Below are 6,608 nucleotides of genomic sequence, written 5' to 3'. Positions count from 1 at the left end.
TATTTTTTTGAATACTTATTAGGTATTTCGCGTAACTTAGTGTTATTTGTTAGGTATTGTCGCTTGGAGAATTTCTTACAATTATGTGATTTAATTTATGCTCGATGGCCGGGACATAGTGTACTATTTCATGATTTCGTGCCTTGTCTCGAAGTCTGTAATGAAATCTTAGTATCCGGGTTTCCAAATATCTTAATTTTTTCTCAAAATCTCCAGTGAGACCCTAATCTAGAGTCCCTTAAAAAGATTAAGAGGTAATCGTAGTTTTGTATCTGGCCACCTGGCGTCGGCGGCGTCAGACAGAAATGACAAGATGAGTTGGACTCATATATCGTTATAAAACATTGACCAATAAAGGTGACACATATATCCAGGCGTGATTTAAATAAGGTATATGACAGCATTTGTTCCCGCTAAAAAGTCACGTATTTTCCCAATTCACTTTCGACAGAAATTAAAAACAATTACTGGTTCTAGTTTATGAATTAAAAAGCAGCATTCATTCATTATAATTCCCACGAAGTGATAAAATCATAAATAGTAATAAAGTCAGATAATAAATCTTAATCTAATAGCAACAGTGAACAATACTCCTGATAAAAGAAATTGAAAAATTAACATTAGTTTCAACCATAATAACCTAGATGTAAAAGTAAAATGGCGTTAAAAAAAATAAACGACAATAAATTTCCGAACATTAAAAAGAAATCAAGGATTTCTATTACTACGCGCTTGGAATTCTTTATTTAAAATGTTTTCAATAAATCAAACCTCATTACGATGCTAAGTACGTACCTACATTGTTCTTTTTTTTACTGTGGTAAAAAATTGATAATGGAAAATAAAATTGTGAATTAAATTAAACTTAAATGTCGCTATAATTGGGTATTTATATTTCGATAGTTTGTTTATTCAACAAGTTTCAATTTAATTGTAATTCATTTAGATAATTCTTTAAAAATAAATTAAATATTTACTTTAGAATACAAAAGTAATATCTATTAGTAAATTGTGTTGTATAAAACCTGTTTTATTTTTTCTTATTTGCTCCTGGTTTTTTTTCAGGGACGTTTCCTTTTCCCGGTGTAAAGAAAATTCCATATCCATTCAGCCTAATCCCTATTGTGTTTTGAACTAACCTAGCAATAAATCCCTGCATAAGGGGCCGCGGCACGCGCCATCTCTAGGACGACTCGCCATCCAAGCGGATAACACAAGGACTATATAAATTGGTACTGGCTGAGTGCGCTGGCAGTCCGCGCACTAACCGTACCACGTGCATAGACTTGCAATTTAAAAAAGAAAAACATTGACTTTATAAAGTTTTGATAGATCATTTTTGATTTTAGTTCGAAAAGCGCGCGAAATTATAACAAGTGACGTTTAAAGTAAAAGTGTTTGTGTTATTGTTTTTTTGTTGTTTCCAGTGATTAATTAAACTGTAAGTATTTTATTAAATAAGTTTTTATATTTTTAAAAAGGATATGTCTAGATTTTTGGCAGGGAATATTATATATTATTTTATGAAGAAATATTCTTTATTCCGTAACAATGTACTTTATTTTATTTACGAAATCGCATGTTCCAAAAATTTACAAAATAAATTAAATTTAATATTGAGTTTAATGAAATTGCACGACGTCTGCAATGTTTTTTGAAATTTCGTTTCGCAAAAAAGAAATAAATATTTTTTGGATTTGACTTTTAATGAACTGTGATTTTTTCTAGAATATAATTTAAAATCTGTTATCGGAAGGATTCATTATTTTAATCTAGTTAAATTAATCTCGTATATTTTATTCACTAACAAGTCATTTGATTCATGTTTAATAAAAATAAATTGTTTCCGAAAGATCTTTGTTCGATGCATCTGCATCTTTTGGTACTTGAACGTTAAATTTTAATATAATTAACATAATTATTACCTTGTTAATGTCATGTTCAGGAAGTTTAGTTGAATATTTTATATTTAGTGCATATTTCAATGTTCCACGTGGATAATAATGGGTGCATTGACATTCAACAATGAAAATACTTAAAAGGAGGTCAAATATTATTAATATTATTAATTATTATATAAAAAAAATGCGTTGTTCAAAGCTTTGTCTTTAATTATAATGAAATTTTTTGATTTTAAAATTATTTCTCAGACGGAGTTAAATTACACTAATATTTTAAATCGTTCATTTGAATGGATATAAAAACTCCAAAAGCCGTTGTGTTTAAATATTATTTTACAAATGTTGTCATTTAAAATTAAGTGCAAAATATTTATTTTCAATATAATTTTTATCTTCCAAAATCGTTTGTAGCGTTACATTGTAGTAAGTACATAATATGTACAAAAGGGCATTTTTTTAATTTCAAAATTGCTTACAAAAGTACGCAATTTCGGAATAGACAGTATTTTAATACGTAAAAAGGTTCGCATTACCTAGTACTTTAGGCAGGTATTAAAAATAAGTAAAATAAGGTATTTATTTAAGTAAGGTGACCACACGTCAAACTAATTTTATTATGAACTGATTTCGAGTAACCAATTTACTCGATCTTTTACAATGAATTGCCAATGTCAAATTATAGGTCAAAACTTCACAATGTTATTTTTTGTTAACTGCATATTTCGTACAATAGGGATGGACAATATTTAGAAAATAATAGCACTTATTTCGTTAATCTTGAATAAATATCTTTACGTAACATTACACCTGTAATACGCGAAGGTGTAGGTAGAGGTCTATATACTACACCGGTTTCGTTATTAACAATATTAGTTTGGTGGCAATAAGCTCTCTATCAGGTTCGATTTCTGGGTCGGGCTAGTTAATAATGTTTTTCCAATTTATTTATTCCTTATACTAGCCGACAGTTTGGTAGCATTCTTCATATACCTATAGAAACAGGCTCAGGCCCCTACAACATGGGACTAACCCAGGAATCGAACTAAAGACCGCCTCTTCTGCAGTCGTATAAACTAATGCCTAAACAGAGGCAGCCAAAATAAGTACCATTATAATTTGTTTTAGAAAAAAATCTATTTACCAAAGTAATGTACAAGAAAAACTAATTTCATTAAATGCCTTTAATTTAAAACCCAATTAACGCCATTAAATCGATAGCTATTCTCGTTCTAATTAACCAGTTTTAGAAAGGTAGTATAAAACTAAGAGTTTATAATTAAACTACGGATATAGACTGAATTCTAGGCAGTTTTGTTACAAAAAAGGCTAGATTGTAACTAGGGTGTGACGTCTAGATCTTTATATTTAGTTCAGACTTTTAATTAACGCAGTTTTTTTACTTAATTAGTATTATTAAGGTCAATTCGGACTCAAAGGTTTGCAGATCATATTATCCTGGATCCTTAAGACTGGGAATATGATACTTGAATTCATACAATATACATACATCTATACATCCATACATACATAAATACAAACACATAGATACATACATACGAAAAAACACGCCACTTGGGGACCCTTACAAACTTCCCTTGCCTCGTGCACATCGATACATTTTGTCATACAAGACTGCCAGTTACGAGTACTACGCACCTAGCTTGGACTACGCTATCCCATTAGTCCAGTGGCCCCCAACCTGTGGTCCGCGGCCCACCAGTGGTCCGTGGAATTCAAAATATGGTCCGCGAATGATTTTAAAATTTTACATTTTCAGGATGATTATTACACTTTATTTTTAATATACTTACATAGTGGTCCTTACTAACAAGAATAATATAAAAGTGTTCCCGGCAAGGAAAGGAACCCCTGCATTAGTCGGAAAGAAAAAAATATAAAGATAGATTCCTATCCATGAATGGGTATGGATAACACAGTAACAATGCCTAATTAGATAACGCTTATTTTAGGCATTAAATCGATCGTAAATCGGATCAGTAGTTTCGTTTTTATCTCGATCTTCCAATATTCTATTCTTATTTCTTATGATATGTAGAATAGGGGTCGAACGCAGAACCACTATTATAATTATGTGAACTACCTATTAGATCATTAGGCTACAAAACACCTCCTTATTAAATTCAGTAAACTGAAAAAAAAAACAAATCTGTATCCTGTCTTACTGAAATTATAATAGCCAAAAACATTATAAATACGCAAGCTCGTGAGGATGTATCACTCTTTCATGCAAAACCGTCTGAGCGGAGTTTCAAGTGGGATTCAGATAGTTTATATCATGGATGAACACAGAATATTTTAAACCCCGGAAAATCTTTTCATGCGGAAATCGCTAGTAAAATCATATCATAATTAAAAAAATATATCTTAAACAACTTATTTCCTTTATATCCCTTTGTGTTCCGAAGGTCAGTCTACCGAATGACATGCACTTTGTTGCATACAACCTTATTTACCGAAAACTTTCATTCATTCAGGGTTTTTACGTCATTCACAGTGATTGTACATGAATCATTCGATCGGTGGACGAATAAAGAAAACGGTATAAATACCACGTCAGACAAACTTAGTGGGTTTTTCTTATATAAATATTATTTATTGAGTACTTGTTTGTAAAAATGCATTAATAATTTTATAAATGGTATGTTGTACTTGACTGCTCCTACGGTTAAAAGGAGGTAGTAAATGTACTTGACTGATTCTGGGTTCTGGGTGCGACTGCCGATAACTGAACTATCGGGTTCGATTTCCGAGTCGGGCAAAGTGTATTAGTCACTTCTAAATAAAAAAATATATCGATAGTAATTCGAAGTTTGGTTACGCGCGCAATAGGGTGAAATTATTGAAATATAACATAGGACTAAGATTAGTATATGGAAAACGTTAGTGCTTTTCGTACATCTCTGTCTACCTTTGGTTATAATTAGTATGTATACATGCATCATTAAATCTGTGAAAGAACATAGTAAACGGTAGAAGTACTACGTCAGATAAACTTAGTGGGTTTTCCTTATACAAATATTATTGAGTATTGTGTTTGTAAAAAATGCATCATTAATTTTAGAGTAGTGTTTTGTGCTTTTCGTATACTATTTGTCATTATTGTGATTCCCCGTCTTAATCATTGATGTTTTTGACACAAAAATTCTTGGTATTTCGGCCCAATGTTTTTCAGTTTTCTATATTTAAGTCTAGTTTCGGGGTTTGGTAGAATCGATTTTTTCTTCCCAATTGTTATTTATTTTTAAACAGATAGATAGTTTGAGTTCGTTATCGTTTTAACCAGACTCAAAATGAGGCTAAATAAATTTTCGTAGAAAACAAATTGTCCGTTATAGTGCAATTAATTGAAAAATGGTCAAAATTATAAATTAAACAAAGAAGAAATTGTCTCTGTCGTGATTTTTTATATTATTTGTCTACTTTTTGTTCTTCCTACATTAATGCTCATTGCTCTGAACTTGTCACTTTTCAAGTACACATAACTGCATACGAGTGATGTACAGTCGTGTACAATTGATATATGGCGTTGGGGAGCTACCGGATAAAGCACGCGACGGAAACATCACTTAACTCGTTGACTACATACATGTACCGACAGATTTAATATATACTTATGACTCATTTGTATGGGAAATGATGTTTTATGTAATTTCGGATGTTTTTGCAAGGTTAGATTGAGTTTGGACGTGAACCTAACTTATTACCTTATTTATTTTGAGTGCAAATATTAGGATTGTGAATGACAATATAAGAAGAGTATGACAATCGTACTTATTATCATAAACGCGAAATTTTGTATTGTTAGATGGATGTTTGATAATGTATCACACTTAAACAACGGAACGGATTCCGATGAAATTTGGTACATAGATGATTTAGGACCTGGACTGATACAGGTACATTTTTAACAATAAGCAGAAGGGGTAGGAGAGGAGAGCGTGTGTCAGAACGTAGCGACGGTGCTTAAAGATACGTCTCCATCACCCAAACTTTTTGCATACGTCTGTCGTATTAATTGAAATTAACATATTGTACCAGATATATTTGAGAGATCTTAAAAAATACATGCCATGCAATATTTTGTTCTTTATGCACCGGCTTATTGCTATATTCAGAGTTCCAGACATACAAATTATAATGACACAAAAATCGCTATCAAACGAAACTAACTTGAATATTGTCAACGAAACTTCGCACGTCGATTAAGTACACATAAAACTGAGTGTAAGGACATGTCACGATGACCCTTTACTTACAGTACACAATGCATCGCCTTGAGTTTTGTGCTCAAAGTGCCTCGGAAGTGAGTGGTAATGCAAGGTTTTCTACGATTACCACTCATTTGGGTCAGTGTTTCATATAACTAGTTAAATTTGACCCCTCGTGCCGTTCAGCTATGTGTAAACGAGAGACCAAGCTATTTTGGTTAGTGTTCGTGTTGAAAAAACTGCAATTTGTATCGTGGTTAATTGATCGGTAAACACGGTTTTAGTTGTATTTTTATTGTTGAAGAAGGTTATAGTTTATAATAAATGATATTATCAACCTGTTATCTTTTACTACATACATAAAATCGCGACTTTTGCTCGTAGGGTAGGCAGAGACCAGAGAACGCCAGGATAGCATATCCTTACAAACTTCTTGCTTCATTCACATTCATTAAAAAAACCTTTTTATGTGTACTGG

The 6,608-nt window shown here is 31.7% G+C and overlaps 1 protein-coding gene across 1 annotated transcript in view; it reads left to right on the top strand.

Annotated features, from left to right (window-relative positions):
• The first annotated feature begins 1,239 nt into the window (after positions 1-1,239).
• e (nonribosomal peptide synthetase ebony) overlaps positions 1,240-6,608 on the top strand; it is a 46,749-nt gene continuing 41,380 nt past the window's right edge. The window contains exon 1 of the mRNA XM_076130554.1: positions 1,240-1,441. The gene's annotated coding sequence lies outside the window, so the exon portion shown is untranslated. The remainder of the gene's footprint in view (positions 1,442-6,608) is intronic.

The sequence above is a fragment of the Anticarsia gemmatalis genome, chromosome 24 (genome assembly GCF_050436995.1).
Source record: "Anticarsia gemmatalis isolate Benzon Research Colony breed Stoneville strain chromosome 24, ilAntGemm2 primary, whole genome shotgun sequence".
NCBI lineage: Eukaryota > Metazoa > Arthropoda > Insecta > Lepidoptera > Erebidae > Anticarsia > Anticarsia gemmatalis.
The sequence above is the reverse complement of the archived record's forward strand: the minus strand, read 5'-3'. Positions and strand labels throughout refer to the sequence as shown.